Here is a 17,854-nt window from a genome sequence, read left to right as displayed (position 1 = left end):
ATGAGCTAATCTATCCATCCATCCATCCATCCATCCAAAATAAAACGGTAACGAACCCTTACGACATGCGGTTTGTTTTCCATTTGCCTTTATTTATCTTTTTTTATGCTGCCTCACCGTCTACTAAATCAAGCTTGTCAAAGTCGTGGCCAGTGGGCCACATGCCCGCACGAGGCCGTGCGCTTGACACGCTTGCACGAAATGGTCTCGTGACCTGCCGCAGGGTTGTTACCTTCCCTTTGCTGAGTGCTGACCACACTGGAGCGCCGAAGCCAACACACTCACGCCGGACGGCAGGCAGCCTCGGGGAGCGGCGTGCTGCTTGGGGGAGCGCGTGGCTGTGCGTGCTCCGGTTCACGGGACAGGGCTCATCGCCGCGGACCTCGGTAAAGAGCCGGCAGTGACGGTGGCATCGCTTCCCGCTGACTCCACCCTCCCACCTCCAGCTTTTGGTGCAATGGCCTGTTTTGACCTCCTCACTGGACAGAAGGGGGAAGACAGTCTCCAGAGAACTCATAACCAGCTCTCCGAGGGGTTTAAACTCAGGTTCATGGCCCCTGAGCAAGTCAAGGATGCTTATGACTTGGACCCGGGAGGGAGGTAGGGGGATATGGGAGAGGTTGGGGATGGAAGAGTCAACAGGACTCGGTGATAGATTCCATAGCGGGATGGAGGGGTGGGAGGGAACACAGGTGACTCCTACACATCCGGCGTGTGCCGTGGGCAGATGGGAGCCGGCTGTCCCGGAAGACAACTGGGTTTGGGGGGGACTGGCATGGCTTTGATCTTGAACCACGTTCAGTTTGAAGTGCCTGTCAGAGGTCTGAGACGGGGCAGGCGGTTGCATCCACGTGTCAGAAGCTCCACGCAGGGATTTCCGGGCTGGAGACATCCATCTGGGAGTCCCTTTTCCCCCCGGGAAGATAATTGAATCGGGTCAGATTAGGGAGGGAGATAGCTCAGGGAGAGGAGAGAAGGTCCACGTCACTGTAGAACTCCAGCTTTGATGAAGGCCAAGCACGGCGGGGGAGGGGGCCGCTGGAGGAAGACCAGGCTCGGGTGCTGGGTGGACATCAGAGAAGCGAGGTGTGGGGGTCGCTCAGGACCGAGCGGTCTAACGGGCAGATGGTGACATCGATTGGATTGGCAGCATGGAGGCCGTGGATGGCCTTAGTGTGGCCATTTCGGTGGAATAATCACAACGGAGGCAGAGGGGTCACTGCAGAGCCAGCCGAAGGGAGGCCATGAGAGCTGAGCAGGGACGGCAGGACAGAGGGGCTGGGGGAGGTGTGGGCTGGAGGGAGGAGCCACTGGGGCACAACTGCCAGTAGTAGGAGAGGCGAAGGGGGACGGAAGGGAGAGGCCGAGCATCGGCGTGGGGAGGATGGTTTATTTTTCCCGAAGGAGCCGAGGGGATAAGGACGAGAGCAGGGTGGGGGCTGGCTCTACACGGAGAGGAAGGGTCCCTCCCCCCCCCAATGGAGGTGGCCTCAGGGCTGGGAGCAGCAGGCTGTAGGAGCTCTTGTTGAATGAAATCCGTTTCCTCTGAGAAGTAGCAGGTGAGGCTACAAACTGCAGCTGTGGAGATGAGGGGGGCGAGGCAGGGCTGGAGGTTGAAAGAGGGTGGGGAGCATTCGAAATTATTCCGAGTGGCAGAGAGGGTTGACAAGTCTTAAGGACCCATTCATTCATTTATTCATTCACTCGCAAATATTACTGTGTCCCCACTAGGTTCCAGCCAACGATATCTAAGTCCTGGGGATATAACAGTGAACAAAACAGACAGAAAACATCCCTGCCCTCAAGGAGTTTAGATTAGGGGAGCATGGTAAATAAACGGGTATGTGAAGTATGTGCTATCCTATATCCTATATAATAAAAGGCTAATATGCAAATCGACCCCATGGTGGAGTGACTGGTCGCTGTGACGCACACTGACCACCAGGGGGAAGATGCCTGATGCAGGAGCTGCCCCCTGGTGGTCAGTGTGCTCCCACAGGGGAAGCTCCACTTAGCCAAAAGCCGGGCTCACGGCTGGTAGGGCAGCAGTGGTGGCAGTTAAGGATGTCCAACTGCGGGCATAGGAGATTGGGCCTGTCAGTAGGACATTCCCTGAGGGCTCCCAGACTGAAAGAGGGCACAGGTCGGACTGAGGGAATGCACCCCCCCACACACACACCAGTGCATGAATTTTGTGCACCGGGCCTCTAGTATAACAGAATCAGTATGTACAGTGTGTGTATGCAGTGGACAGATATGCTATGGTAGAAGCTATTGGGGGGAGGGGGGAAGAGGGAGGACGTGGGAGGCTGCAGTGGGGAGCACGGAGCAGGCCAGTGTGACCGGGAGACCCTTTGTGGTCACGGATTCACGGAAGTCCATGTTCCCTGTGGTGTGACTTCTCCAGAAGGGCTGGCTGTTTGGCTGGGGGCAGAGAAGAGAGAAGGTCATGGTGATAAAGGGGCCACACTCCCAATGATCCTGGGTCTGGACTCACCCGATGGACTCCTGCACCCAACTCCAGGCGCACCTCCTGCACTGTGTTTTGCCAGCCGTAGCTCATCTGATAAAGGGGTGCGTGTAGCCACCATTTCTTCAGGGACCAGGAAAGGCCAGGGGACCGGGCCCAGGTCCCACAGGGAGATTTGTTTAGGCTCCGGGTCCCCCTCTCGGCACCTCCTGCTCCTGCCTCGGTGGTGTTTGCTGATGAAACAGACCAGCAAATGGATGAAACCAAGTTCCCACTGGGCCTAATGAATCCTGCTGCTACAGCTTGTTTGCATTTGTTAAGTTAATTCGTTTTCCAGACAGAACCACAGACCAGTGTCCCTGCCCCCTTCCCAGGGTGCCCCGCCCCTGGGGCCCTCACATCCGCCCAGGGCCCTGTCTGTCTCCAAGCTCCAGGCCCAGGGGCTGGAGGGGCGAGCTGGCCAGGCGAGCGGCTGACCGTGAGGACCCTGTGTCTGGCCGGGCTCCTTGCTCCCTGGCTGGGGCCCGTGCATGCAATCCGAACTGTGGGGGGAAGTTTACGGCACAATAAAGGGAGCATGGCCTGCGTTGGGGACAATTAAAGCCATATTACTGTGGAATTACAGAGGACGCCTGGGGAATTAGCCAAATCCAAAGCAGCCAGGAGTAGCAGGGCCAAGAAATGTGGGGCGTTCACATGTGGGTCCCCCCCTCACCCCCCCCCCCCCCCGTCTCACCCCACGTGTACAAGGAACCTGTCTAGTTCCCAAACCCCCTAATTTTAGGGCAAGAAAGGACATTTCCAAAGACTTTACCTGAGGGGAACTATTGTCATAAAAGAGGCCCCACCCAGCATGTCCCTTAAATAGTTCTATTCTTATCCAAAGCCAACCGGGGCCTCAGCAGCGGAGGTCCAGCAGGGAGGGCTAACCAGCCAACCCACCCCGTGTGGCCAGGGAGGGAGGGACAAGCCAGGGTTCTGAGGGACCAGCCAGGATTCCCAGCCAGAGCCAAGCAGGGTGCAGGGTTCTGTGCCAGTCACCCCCTGTGGGCAGCGTGAGCCGGGCTGCCCCTTGCGGCCCTCATCTGTGGGATGGGCGTGGACGCACCTTCCTCACCTACTGTTTGTGAGAACGTTGGGTGGATAAAGTCAACGTCGGCCCCTGGTGTCCCCACCTTCTTATTTTATGGCCTCCCTTGGTGAGAACCGTTTGAAGTTGTCCCATGTAGGGCAGGGGGGTTAGAAGAGCAAATGTGTTTATGCTCGTTTTCCATCCGGGCCTCCCGTGGAGAGGAAGAGGGGAAGGGTTTTGTGTCTCTGCTCGGATGGCTTCCGTGTCTTTCCTCCCTGGACTCCGTGACTTACCTTGAGAGCAGTGGGCGGATGCTTCATGATGGGGAAACTGAGGGAGATAAGTAGGGTGCGCGTGCGAGGTGGGACGCTAGGGATCCCTGCGTCTGGGGGGTAGGGGGGCAACTGTGAAGAGTAAATGCAATTGTGGGTGTCCTGTACCTACCGCAGTGCAGAGAGAGGACTGCGGGTGGCTCACCGGGCACTGCTGTGGGGTGGTAACATGGGTTGAGGTGGGCAGGTGATACGCTATTCCGCCGTCAGCACTGCCCTCCCCTCCTGCCCTGCCCTCTGCTCCCCACTGCTTGCCCGCCTCATCCTTCCCACATGTGTCAAACACAAGGCCCGCGGGCCAAATCCATCCCGCCAGGCCTTGCAATGTGGCCCGCACCGCGCTGTCATCACTGCACTCCGCTGCGTTTCCATCACAATGACAGTTTATGACTGTTCAGTAAACCATTCGGCCCGCGATTTAGGCTGGATTTTAGATTTTGGCCCCTTCTCTGATTGAGTTTGACACCCCTACTTCAGACCATGGCTGGGTGCTGCTCTCTGTCATCCCTGTCCTGGGGCCCTCAGAGGTGCTCAGCAGGCAGCTGTAAAGGTGCATTTCTGCAAAAGATGGGCCTGCCCTCAGGCCTCTGAGATCTTGGAAGTCTGGCTGGTTTTCCAACGAAGCCACTGCTGTGAGGAAGCGGTGACCATGGCCCCCAGGCATGTTCTCTAGCTAGAGCTGATGACTCAGGACACCCTCCAGAAGGAGCATTTGGTTCGTTTTTTGCAAATAAGCCCCCACATTTGCCCACAGGCCAGGTCTTCTGCCGTCTCCTTCCTGCGTGCACAGTCCCTTCTGAAGGACTGAGGGTCTCTGTGGACTGGGAAACTTCTCAGGCCCCTTCCACAAACCCAACCACAAGACTGCTATGCAGGCTGGCCCTGGCCGGGTAGCTTGATTGGCCCGATCCCCAGTCAGGGCTCATGCAAAAGTCAACCAGTGAATGCAGGAATAAGTGGAACAACTAGTTGATGTTTCTCTTTCTCTCTCTAAATCAGTAACTTAACAAGAAAGAATATTAACAAGGCCAGCCCTAGACTCAATCCTGGGAGGTTCTCTGAGCCCAGAGGTGGAACAGCATCTTCTCGAAGGCTCTCTGAGAAGGAAGGGACTGTTAGTCTAGTTGGGCCTCCTCTCCTGAGCTGGAATCTCCGCCGGTGTCCCTCTTCTGGAATGCCTCCAGGAATGGCTGTCTGTCTGTCTGTCTCTCTCCCTCTCTCCCTCTCTCTCTCTCTCTCCATTCTGTGCCCCGTCAGCTGGAATCTGCCTTTCCTTGTCACTTTGTCAGGTCTGAGGCAGGCCACCTACTAGTACAGTCTTCAGTGATATGATGATGTTTCATTAAAGTCTTTCATTGTGACCTCATCAACACTTTACTGATATCTAAATAAAGGTTACCTACTGATTTGATTAAAATAACTGCATTCAGAACTGGGGTTCAGAGTTCGATCAATTTCACCATAAAGCATGTCCTGATGAAAATGGCCTGTTTGGGGTAAAGGTTTGGGGTGTGGCTCTGTGGTTGAGCGTCGACAGGTCAGTGCATATACCCAGGTTGCGGGCTTGACCCCCAGCGTGGGGCATGTGGAGGCAGCCGATCAATGATTCTCTCTCATCATTGATGTTTCTGTTTATCTCTCCCTCTCCCTTCCTCTCTGAAATCAATACAAATATTTTCAAAAAGATTTTAGGCCATCCTGGTCATCATTGCCTTCCTTCTGTTTCTCCCTAAACAGCAGCGTGAGTCCACAGGGGAGTTCTGAGGGGTATTGAGGCGTTCTAAGGAAATCCAGGCCCCTCACAGGCCTGGCAGGGACGGGCCTGTCTGCTCTGCCCTAATGGCACAGTGCGTAGCCCCGGGTACACCTTTTGGGTCATCAGATGAGCAGGCTCGTTCCCCTCTCTCACATTTCCCGAGGTCTCAGGCAGGGTTTCTGTTCTCATTTAGCAGCCGGAGAAAGGAACGTGATTAAGGAAGGTCAGAGTGACACTGACCAAACAGGAACTGAAGCGTCAGACAAGCCTTGGGGCTCAGACAAGCCCACTGGCCTCTTCCCCGCTGGTCCTGTGGAATCCAGGGCCCTCTTAACCTCCCCTGGGACTTCTAGGTGCTGAGAAGATTAGCGTTTCCTTTGATTAAAAAATTGTCATGTAAAATCTCACGTCTTAAGCAAAGCACAGCTTTGATAGGGGCCCACCAGGTGCTGGCAATAGGATCGCCAGGCAACTCTCGGGCATCCTTTTACTGAAAGGTATTCGCTGAAATTCCAGTTCAACCGGGCATCCTGCATTTTTATTTTCTGAATCTGGCACCCCTTGTTGGCAAGTGAATTAGGAGAATGAGAAGGCGTGTTGGGGTTGACCTGGACCTCCCGGTTCAAATGTCTCCATAAGCATCAACCCCGAACGGTTGAGCTCACCTGGCTGTGTGTGTGGTGTTCTAGTTCTGGAAGCAGTTCAGGCTGCAGGGTAGGCTGGTCTCTGAGTTTAAAAGTCCAAGTTAACCGCAGAGCTGAATTGAATAACTGGTCCGGCAGAGAGGGACGGTGGTGACGGGAGTGAGTGGCGTCCTGGGAATGGCATGCTTTCCCGCCGGGTGCCCGGGGCGCGGAACCCACTGCGAGTCACCCACCCCCCTCGCCTCTCCCGCTCCCGCTGGAGTTGGCCCTGCCCCTCCCGGCAGGGGCCGGCGTGAGCCAGACTCGGTGATGGGACCCATTACAGACGGGAAATGACTCCCGGGAGCCTGGGGCCAGGCCTGGCCGGCGAGGCTGGCAAATCAGTGCTCATCTGTCCGTTTACTAAGTGTGGGGGGTGTGCACCCCTCTGGGGAAAGGCCTGGGAGGAAGCCCGTGCTGCCGACAGGCATCGGGCAGGAGGGCAGCCACAGGCAAAGAGGACTTCATGGCAACCTCGGCCCAGGGGTTAGGGGTAGGGAGCTTTACTCTCATCTCTTCTACTCGGAACATTCTGGGTCTCCAGAAAGGAATTCCAGGGGCCATGGGGGTTTATCGGGCGCCTTGTGCCGCCGCCATGCCACCCTCGCCTCCACGCTGGAGGTCCGGGTAGGGCCTGGAGGAGGAGCGCTCCCTCACTGCTTCCGGGTTCTTGGCAAGGTCGCGTTGCCCGCTGGGGACCCCGTTTTCTCATCTCCCACGACAACAGGGTGCACTGGGAAACGTGACAGCTGCAGCAGCCCTGGGAGCCTGCTCCTGCCTTGGGGTCACCCCCTCACTTCCCTTCCCTGTGTGGGATAGATTTCGGGTGTGGATTGGGAGTGGCGGGGGTGTTTCTGTAGGTTCTGTCTCTGGACCCTTATTTTGAAACCAGTGCCTGTGAGGACCCCACACCACACGCCACCCACCTGTCACTGCCCCATTCTGGAACGTCTCATCTGGAACGTGGAGGTGAGGGTGGCACGGCGGCGGCACAAGGCGCCCGATAAACCCCCATGACCCCTGGAATTCCTTTCTGGAGACCCAGAATGTTCCGAGTAGAAGAGATGAGAGTAAAACACATCTGGTAGCCAGTAGACAGCCACCAGACGTTCCAGAACGGGGCAGTGACAGGTGGGTGGCGTGTGGTGGGGGGCCACTGAGCTGGGAATGACACACGGTGGGCCAGGGCTGAAGTCTGCCAGGGGGGTTCCACCACCACCGCCCCCACCCCCGCCCCCCTCGCCTGGCTGCCTGGATCGGGCCCAGCCGAGGGAGGATCAGAGGAGGGACGCAGACAAAGCGCGGAGGGCGGCTCCTCGGCATTCCCTCGTCCTCGGAGGGGCTGCCCTCACAGAGGAGGGTGTGTGCGGCAGGAGCGGCTGCTTCCTCAGCAGCGAGAGGCCTGGGAGACATTAGGAGGGGCTTGTTCCAGAGCCTCGGGGAGGCGCGGCCGCCAAAAAAGGGCCGGAGAAAGAAAAGGCCAAGCTGTTTACAGAGAGGAAAGTCAGTGGAAAATATGATGGCGGGATCCAGCCGAGGCCGGGGATGGCCCTGCGCAGCTGGCTGGGGAGGGGCCGGTGGCCCCACACGGGCGGGAGGGAGAGCACCGGGCGGCGGCTGCAATCCCGATCCCAGCCCCACAAATGCATCCCAGCCCCGCCGCCCATACCCTCTGTCCGGGGAGCAGCCTGTGTGCAGCTCCCAGCTCCGATGGCGTCCACGGACCTCTCCTCCTCAAGAACGAACGGGCCTCCCCGGCCTCCCCTGTACCCCCTCCCCGTCCCTCCTCCAGAAGCCCCAGAGGGCCTGGCTGGGTTGGGGCTCCCAGCCGCGGCTCTTTTGTCTGACATCTTGACAAAAGGGCCCAGGCCGTTCCCAAGCCCCACAGGTGTGAAGAGCTTGTTCCCCTACTGTTTGCTCAGCCCTATTAGTGGCCTGAAGGGCTGTTGACAGAGGGCCCCTTTGTGTGCGGCCTCGGCTAAAGCTCCCTAAGCCCTGGACAAACACAGGCCACTTATCTCCGGGGACTCCACCAGGAACGGCCGAGGAGCCCAGAGCCGCCTTGGCAGGGAGCTCGGCCTCCGGCCTGGCCCCGGACTGCGTTTCTAAAGCGTCCCCCAGTGTGTGGTGGTTCGTCATGCTTCCTACCACCTTGACCCACCTCCTGTCCGTTCTGTTTCTGATATCAGAGATAAAGCCTGGCGGGGCCGGGGTCAGAGATTCGGTGTTTCAGGTGGAGTTTTAAAAACAATGGGTGGTGGCTTTGCAGGTCTGTCTCCCGCGGGAGGTGCAGTCAGAGGGCTCGGTGGGCTCCCCCTTGAAGACTTGGCTTCAGGGACACCTGGGTCTCTCTCGATAACTGCCCTCCTGGGAATGCTCTCACAAGGCCTCCCAGCACCCCCCACCACCACCACCACCATCACCGCCACATGCCTAAACAGGGGACTGCTTCTTTCTCCCTCAGAATGGTTCTCTCTGCCCAGTACCCTGGAGAGTATCCTTGCCACAGCCTCTCCTTCTGGAAGGCCCAGGCGGTCACCAGCCCTCTCAGCTACTCCCCTTCTGATGCTGCTCCTCTGCTGAAGCCCCTTCCCCCCATCACCCTCACCTTGAGTGATTGGAAGCCGGCATGATGCCCCTTCAGGGCCATGGTATCATCATGCCCCATCTCTGATCCACCTGGGCTGGTGGTGGCCGTGCTGCCCGCGTAGTCCCACCCCTGGGGTGTGTTCTGCCCTGGAGCGCTCCCCTCCTGGACTCGAGGGTGCCCTCCTCGCTGATGGGAACCTGCCCTCATCTCCCAGGCGTTTTGGTGCCTGCAGCTGTAGACTTCTAGGGCAGAAAAAAACTCAGAGCTCATCAGACCCCGTGTCTTCATTTTTTTAAAAATTTACTTGAGAGAGAGAGAGAGAGAGGAAGGGGTGGGAGAGAGAGAAACATCCATAGGTTCGTTCTTTGCGTGTCCTGATGGGGAATGGAACCTGCAACCTGGGTGTGCGCCCTGACCAGGAGGGGGTGTCCTGCACCCATTTGGTATACAGGATGCTGCTCCAAAAACCGAGCCACCTGGCCAGGGACCAGGGTCTTCATTTTTCAGACGAGGATGTGGAGGCTCAGGGAGGCCCCGTGGCCTTTCCGGGGTCACACACCTGGGTGAGGTGCAGGGCCAGGACTGGGGCCCAGGTACCAGGTCTCCCAAATCAGGTCCAGCTCTCTCTCCTCTCATCCTTGTGTGCCGTTCGATCTTTATTTAATAACTAGAGGCCCAGTGCACGAATTTGAGCAGGGATTGGGCCCCAGCTTGTGCCCCAGCCTTGCAGCCCTGCCTGGCACCCCACTGTGGCCTGGTGCTGCTCCCTCACCCGCTCCACCATCTCATCTGTGGGGTGATTGATCAGGTCTGGGCCCCCCTGCCTGGCTCCCTCAGCACCTGGGCCCCCCTGCTGCCACTGTAGGTCACAGTCTATGGGGCAATCAGCGGGGTGATTGGTTCCCACTTGCACCTGCCTTGGCCTGGTGCCACCCACTCACCTGCTCCTCCATTCTGCTGCGGTCCCACCTCCTTGTGGCCAGTCAGGGCCAACAGCACCTACACTGCTGCCCGCTGCCAGCACTGCGTCACCAACACCTGCATGTTTCACGCCGCCCCCTAGTGGTCAACACATGTCATAGAGAGCGGTCGAACTCCCAGTCAAACAATTTGCATATTAGGCTTTTATTATACAGGATAACTGCACCACCTGTGGACTCCAACATCCTTGTCTTTAGCCATCTCTTTTCTCCTCTGCATTATCAGTGGTTTTTACTGGTATTCCCGGTGTTCCTCAGAGTGTGGCCCTGGGATCAGCAGCTCAGCCTCACCTGGGCATTGTTAGCAATGCAGATTCCCCAGCCCCATCTACCGATCCGAGACTCCTGGGGGTGTGGCTCAGCTGCCTGTGTTCTGATAGACATCCTGGTGACTCTGGGCACCTGAGTTTGAGAACCATCACATGCTGGGTCTTGGGCGGGAGTTGATGGCTACTTGAATGACCCCACAGCAGCTGTGCTTCTCTGCTCAGAGGCTGACGCGTCTGAGGGGCCCCGTTTATGTTCCTTGAATAAGGAAGGACCGAGCAGTCCTGAAGACGCAGGTCCTGTGGGGATGTCATTGCGGGCCCCCTCTCATGCCGTGAGGTGCCACATCTTTCCTTATGTGTCCCTCCAGAGTCCCAGCAAACATCCTCACCTCTCCGGGGTCTGTCTCACTCAGCATGGACGGTTGACTCTCTTTTTACAGAAGAACGAGTTTTCAGTTCTCCTGGCCATTTCTCAGTGATTTTTTAAAAAAAAATATTTTATTGATTTTACACAGAGAGGAATTGAGAGGGATAGAGAGAGTTAGAAACATCAATGAGAGAGAAACAGCGACCAGCTGCCTCTTGCACACCCCCTACTGGGGATGTGCCCGAAACCAAGGTACATGCCCTTTGACCGGAATTGAACCCGGGACCTTTCAGTCCGCAGGCCAACGCTCTATCCACTGAGCCACACCGGTCCCGGCTCAATGATGCTTTTTAACAGTGTGTTTAAAACTAAAATGGACATGTGCACCCATCTAATTATTGCAAACCCCAGAGCCTTGTCAGGTGCCTGGAACATCGAAGGTGCTCAGTAGACACTTACTGAATAGCCAAATCCATGAACTACCAGATTTGCCAAGTGCGCTTTGGTTGTTTTGCAAGTGTATCCGTGTGTGATGACTTCTCATGTGCCCAGCTCACATGCAGACACGAAAGGGCTCAGGCCCTGAAGTGCTTGGGCCAGTCCTGCCTCAGCCCCTTTCCCAAAAGGAGTCCTTAGAGAGCCCAGCTGTGTCCCAAGGGCTGGCAGGAGCCGAGTGTGGGAGGCGGGGGCTGCTCGGCTATCTTCTCGGGAGAAGCTGAAAACAGGCTTAGAGTAGCCATCCCTGGGAGCAGAATGCTTAACATGTATAAACCAGGGTCAAACAGCTTCTAAATAAAAAGTATACCAAGGGGAGTAACTAAGTAGTAAATACAAACCATCTCAAACTCTTAAAAATAGCTTTCATAGTTTTATTATTCCGAAGCAGTCATTGAAGGAGGCATTTCTTTCCAAACCAGACCTCTGCCCACGGCTCCCGCACCTTCCTGGGGTCTCCCCGAGGCTTCTCTCCCCTTCAGTTCCAGTTCTGCCGCCCGGCATTAGCCGCGTCACTGGTGCTTGTTGGACGTGAAGGGGTCATCCAGCCAGGCCCACCCAGATCTCCTGGGTCGGAATCTCCTGGATGCCAGGGTGGCCTTATGTCTGTTGCATAGGGCAGTGCTAGGTGACCCTGTGCCCGCTGCATGGGGCAGGGCTGGGTGACCCTGTGCCCGCTGCATGGGGCAGGGCTGGGTGACCCTGTGCCCACTGCATGGGGCAGTGCTGGGTGACCCTGTGCCCACTGCAGTAGGGGCAGGGCTGAGTGACCTATGCCCGTTGCAGTAGGGGCAGGGCTGGCCAGACTCTTCTGTCTGGGCTCCGATTCTCCCCTCAGGCCCCGTCCTCTCTACCTCTTCCCAGAGCAAAGAAGCAGGGCCTCCCACCTGTGGTCAGTGCCAACAGGCAGCAGCCAGCCCGCTGGGAATGCAGAGCTGATATGGGTGAGGGGCATGGCCGCCTGTCTGAGCAGACTGCCCGAGGGCCTCTCCGTCTGCTGGCCTGGTAAAGGCTTGGAATGGAGAACTTCTTTCCTTCCTGGGCAGCACTCACAGCTGCAGGGTTTGCACTCAGAAAACCACCTTAGCAGTGAGGGTAAGCATTCACATACCCCTGCCTGGACGGCCCAATCTCTCTAACCCAGGCTCCTCACACTTGGCGCTGTTGACATTGGGGCCCAGATAAGTCTGTTTTGTGTGTGTGGGGGGGGGGGGGGGGGAAGAGGAGAAGAGGGGGCTGTTCTGTGCGTGTTTAGCAGCATCCCTGGTCTCTGTCCCCTCGATGCCAGTACGGTAGCACCTCCCTCCCCAGCGGTGACGACTGGAAGTGTCTCTAGGTGTTGCCATGTGTTTGCTGGGGGCACAGTCGTCCCAGTTGAGAAGCACCAGTCTCGTCCTCACCCTCTGCAGGTGTGGCCCAGCAGCCACAGATAAAACCGGAAAATGAAATGGTGAGAGAAGCAGCCCCCACCCCACCCTGCAGGCGCCCACGTGCCCAGCCTGCCCCTGCGGCCTAGCCACGTGGAAGTGGCAGGCGTGAGAGCTGTGCTAAGGGTGCGCAGGAACCCTGGGGCTGGGCCGACCCCCTGCCTATGGAGCCCCCAGCCTGCAGGTGGTTCGTAGGGCAGTGCCGACAGGTCAGGCCAAGCTCCCTGGTAGGCTGCAGAAACCACCCGGGGAACCTTCTCAAAAGAACTGCCCTGGGAAGGAGAGGGGGATGTTGGGGTGATTCTGTGTGCGGAGGGCGGAGGAGGGGCCCTGGGCCATGCACAGAGCCTCCGAGGAGACCCATCGCCAATGGCCTTCCTGCTCCCCTGGGAACCCTGAGCCCCGTGACATTTCCGGGAGCCACACCCAGATATCCTGAGAGATGACTGGTCTAGGGCCTCCTAGATATGGGTCCTTCTCCTTAAAGCACTGCAGGCTACTCCAGCAGGCAGTTAAAGCAGCAATGCAAGGTAAAAGGAATGCCGCATACCCCAAGACCATGCCTTTCAGGGTGTGGTCTGGGCAGACCACACAATCTTTCCTTCCACCTCTCCATCCCCACTACCCACCCTCCATTTATCCACCCGTCTATTCATTCACCCACCCATTTACCCGCTTACCTGCCAACTCAACCACCGATCCATCCATCCATCCTCATCCAGCCCCTCATCTATTCATCTCCTATCCATCTATCCACCACCCATCCATCTGTCCACCCACCTACCATCCACTCACCCATCCATTCACACTCATCCGTCCATCCATCCATCCATCCATCCGTCCGTCCGTCCGTCCATCCATCCTTCCATTCATCCTTCCATCCATCCATCCATGTTGTCTGACTTACTTTTTTGCTCTCTCTCATTTGTGCAACAAAACCATTGAGGTCTGCTCGGGGCTGGAGGGTACAAGGCAAACACTGTTCCTCCACGGCCGCTGAGCTTGCCCGCCTGTCCCTTCACCTCCCTCCGAAGGGGAGCTCTGGGCGGGGGAGCACCGTCCATCCATCCCGTCTCCCTCACGGCTGGCGGCACAGGGCCTGGCAGGCGGCTGGAGCGCCTCTCTCTGTGTTGGACTGAACTGGCAGGGGGCGGTGCGGGGTTGCACAGTCCGGGTTGGTGGGAGCGGTTTAGGAAAAGCTTAAGGAGCGTGGTGACTGGCACATGTTCAACAAGGACATGGGAGAACTTTTCACGGGAGAAGAAACTAGAACCTCGTCTCTTGGGCCTTCTTTCCTGTTGGGTTTCTGGTTAGGGGGATACGTGGGGTGGGGGAGGACCTCTTCCTCCCCCCTCCTGCCCCATGTTATGCCTCTGGGTCTGCAATGCAGCCACCCACGGTGTGTCCTTAGCAATCCCCACATGACAGGTGAGGGGGCATAGAATTTGGGGCGGCTGGGCGACCCCTGCACAGGACACAGCGCCTCACGGGGCAGCCCGTGCAGGCTCCTCAGAAGTTGTGCTGCCCCAGCCCCCACCCTCCTCCCTGGGGCTGACCTCTCTGTGCTCACAAAGCTGCCCTTTCCTTCCCGCCTTGAAATCCGATAATGGAACTAATACCCAATATTTTTGCCTCGCAGAGAGGCAGGAGGTAAACAGGAAGGCGTGAGGGATTAAGGTGTCTCTGAGAGAGGGGCTGGGGACAGGTTGGGATGGGGCGACATCTCTGCGTCGAGCAGCCGGGGGATCCAGATGTGAGCTGCTTTGCCCAGTGCATTTTTCCATCTGCGCAGAGAAAATAAAACAAAGAGAAAAGAAAACAAGCTGTAAAATCCTTTGCAGAAGGCTGAGCGTGGGCAATTGCCACTTGATGTCCCCTGAGAGCGTGGAGACCAGGGGTGGGGGCGGGGTGGATGGGGGGCTGGGGGAACCCTGCCTTTTGATGTTCAGCCTCTGAGCTTTCTTTTGTGTGACCAGTTGTTTGAAGAACCTTTTGTTGGTGTAAGGTGCCTGTGGAAGGGAGAAAGGAAAGCCCAGGGTTTTCCTCAGGATAGGAGTGGGAGTCGGGGTGGGGACACGGGCTGAGCTCCCAGCAGGGGCTCAGAGGCTGGGGTGGTCCTGTTGGGGGCATAGGGGGGCAGCTGGAGCCATCCTGACAGAGAAGGACACAGGATTAGCATCTGCCTCCAAGAAGGACTGAGAAGACACTGCCCCTGAGGCCTCTCCCAGGATGAGAGACCGAGGGACTGAGGCCTGGGTGATCTTTCCAGATCCCTGTCCCTGGGCAGGTGTGCCAGGCCCTGTGCCTTCTGTCTGGTCGGAAAGCCTCCCTCCCAGGCTGTAGCCTAGGCCCAGCTGTCCTTCCTCCCAGGGGCCCGGTCCTCTCCACAGGGCAGTGGACCAGGAGCCCGAGGACCTGGGTTCCAGTCCCGGGTCCCCCGTTCACTGGCTTGGTGGTCCCGGGCTGGTAGGTCACTTACCCTCGCTGAGAAGCTCCCTGTCACCCTGGACTGGTTGAGAGTCCACAGGGACAATGACCTTGTGTATGCACCATGGCCCCTGGTGCTGGGCGCTGGGGCTTCTCTCTCTGTACTTAGTTGAGCTCAGCCCCGAGGGCTGCGGTGCTGAGGGAGTGTCCCTGGCCTCGTGGGTCCCGCTGCTTCCACACGTCAGGCATGAGCTGTCTTCTGTCCCCCTCTGAGCCTTCTCAGGCACTGGGCCATCCCGCCATGTTAATCCAGTGACGAACGAACAGGTGCGTGACAGGGAGGGTGACTCCGGGGAGAACATTTAAAGAAGCTTATGATGACATCCCAGGAAGAAATTAAAGGGGCATACATTTTGTGAAAACCACAAAAGTAATACCTGAATAAGAAACTGGTAAAAATATTGGCGGCTTATATAGTAGAAAGGACAAATGGTTTTCCATCCATCGTATTTAAGTGCGATGGACGTGGTGGGAAGAACAACACCTTGTGTGAAATCTAGGCAAATGGCACGAACAGGCAATGCACAAAACGTGAAGGGGAAACAGGAAGACAAACATAGAGAGACGTTCAGCATCACAGGCAATCAAAGACATGCAAATTAAAATCATGTGTGTGTGTGTGTGTATGTGTGTGTGTGTGTGTGTGTTTTCCACACGAATTGGCAAAGATTTTTTTTTTTTAAATGAATGCTGATACCAAATGCATAATATTGTTCTTTTCAAGGGTGTGTCCCATAGGAGTTCTCATGTCCTGCTGATGGGCGTGGAAGCCTTTTTTGAGGGGAATTTGGCAGTTTGGATCCCAAATTAAAACATGTAGACTAAGGTGACCAGATGTCCCGCTTTTGGCGGGACAGTCCCGATTTCTAACAATTTGTCCTGTGTCCCTCCAAAAAATCGGGACTGTCCTGCCAAAAGCGGGACGTCTGGTCACCTTAGTGTAGACACCAAATCTAACTACCAACTCTGTCTTTTATATATATATATGTGTATATATATATATATATATATATATATAAATTTTATTGATTTTTTACAGAGAGGAAGGGAGAGAGAAAGCTAGAAATGTCTATGAGAGAGAAACATCAATCAGCTGCCTCTTGCACACCCCCTACCGGGGATGTGCCCGCAGCCAACGTACATGCCCTTTACCGGAATCGAACCTGGGACCTTTCAGTCCACAGACTGACGCTCTACCACTGAGCCAAACCGGTTTCGGCTACCAACTCTGTCTTGAGAAACTTTCTAGACAGCTGTCATCAGATAAGAGGAACATTTTGGGAGTGCAGAGGTGGTTGTCGGTGTGTTGTTCATAATAGTGAAACACTGGGAGCAACTCAACCACCCAACCAGCTCGGGGGAGGCCCTGAGCTTCACTGCACCCTCTGCAGATCCAGGTGGCCCCGTGACACGTGTCCGGACGGTGGTGGACTAGATAGGCTTTCAAAATCAAGAAGAACGTTGTCTGACTCTAAAAATGTTCACCCTCATGAGGAATGAGGCCACAAGCCTGAGATGCCCACGTGTAGTCCGTGTCTGCAGGGTTAAACTGCTCCACAGCTGAGCAAAAGTGTTCATTCGAGTCTGCGAGGACGGACCCCGTGTTAGCAGCAGTTGGTGGAAATTTGACTGCAGTTTTTTTCCTTTCTGCTTTTGTTTTCTAAATGCCTGGCATTAAACACATCTTTCCTTAGAAACTATATAAGATGCTACTTAAAACAAGCCTAGCCCCAAAGAGGGGCAAATTATGGTGCAGAGTGAGCAAGATCGGGCGGATCTAAGGTCGAATTATCTCGGTGTCAGAGACCTGAGGGGGAAGCGGGCAGCGCGCTTCCCGGGGCGGCGTGAGGAGGGCTGGGGGCCGTGCCAATGCCCGGGGAGCCCGTGGCCCTCGTGCCTAAGCCAGGCTGGTGGAGGTGACAGTGGAGACCAGTCCTTGGAGGGTGAGCAGGTGGCAGGCAGGTGAGGAGGGGGCTTGGGAGAAGTGGGTCCTCAGAGGCCAGGAAAGTCATTGCGGGGGCAGGCAGGAGCTCCTCACACAGGGCATACCGAGCCTGAAGCAAGTTTGCTGGAGTTTAAGAGCGAGAAGTGGGAGCAGAATCAGCGTATCGAGAGCCCTCGAGGCCGTGTGAAATGACTTCGATTTTATACAGAGGAAAACCTGGGAGCCATTGAAAGAGCTCAGTAGGGGAAGGGCATCCTCAGATGCTTAGAGCTCTCCTATTCTGAGAACAGCCTAACCCAGTGGTTGGCAAACTGTGGCCCCTTGAATGTGGCTCTTCTACAAAATACCATGGCCTGGGCGAGTCTATTGTGAAGAAGTGGCGTTAGAAGACGTTTAAGTTTAAACATTTTGGCTCTCAAAAGAAATTTCAATCATTGTAGTGCTGATATTTGGCTCTGTTGACTAATGAGTTTGCCGACCACGGGCCTAGAGTAACCTGTTTATTTAAATGAAGCAGGTGACCCGCAGGCCGGGAGTTTGACATGCTTGGCCTAGGCAGTGTTTCCCAAACTTCTGACATATGTGTACCTCTTCTATAATTTTCGTAACGCTGAATATCTCTCGCACTCATGAGAGCATAGAATTAGGCGCAGCTAAGCATGGTGCAGTGCATATCCCCACCAAACTCTGGTGCAATGCGTACCCCGACCAAACTCTTCCCGTACCCCTGGGGGTACGCGTATCACACTTTGGGAAACACTGGCCTAGAGGGCTCAGCTCAGGAGACAGACAGGCTGCGGTCTGGCAGCCTGGAGAGCAGTGAGTGGATTTGGAGGACGCACCTCTTGGTCCCAGTGTGGACCCCAAAGTCCAAGCTGATTTCATGGATCTGGGAGTCAGGAGCGCAGAGGTGGTCCTGTGGCTATGAGGTAGGGGTGTCGAACTCAATCAGAGAAGGGGCCAAAATCTAAAATCCAGCCT

The 17,854-nt window shown here is 56.3% G+C and overlaps 1 protein-coding gene across 1 annotated transcript in view; it reads left to right on the top strand.

Annotated features, from left to right (window-relative positions):
- The window catches only part of NTN1 (netrin 1), a 181,676-nt gene that overhangs the window by 105,636 nt on the left and 58,186 nt on the right, over positions 1-17,854 (top strand). The gene's annotated exons all lie outside the window — the stretch shown is intronic.

This window comes from Pipistrellus kuhlii, unplaced genomic scaffold (assembly GCF_014108245.1).
Source record: "Pipistrellus kuhlii isolate mPipKuh1 unplaced genomic scaffold, mPipKuh1.p scaffold_m20_p_23, whole genome shotgun sequence".
In the NCBI taxonomy this organism is placed as follows: domain Eukaryota; kingdom Metazoa; phylum Chordata; class Mammalia; order Chiroptera; family Vespertilionidae; genus Pipistrellus; species Pipistrellus kuhlii.
Note: the sequence above shows the minus strand (reverse complement) of the source record. Positions and strands in the feature narration are given on the sequence as shown.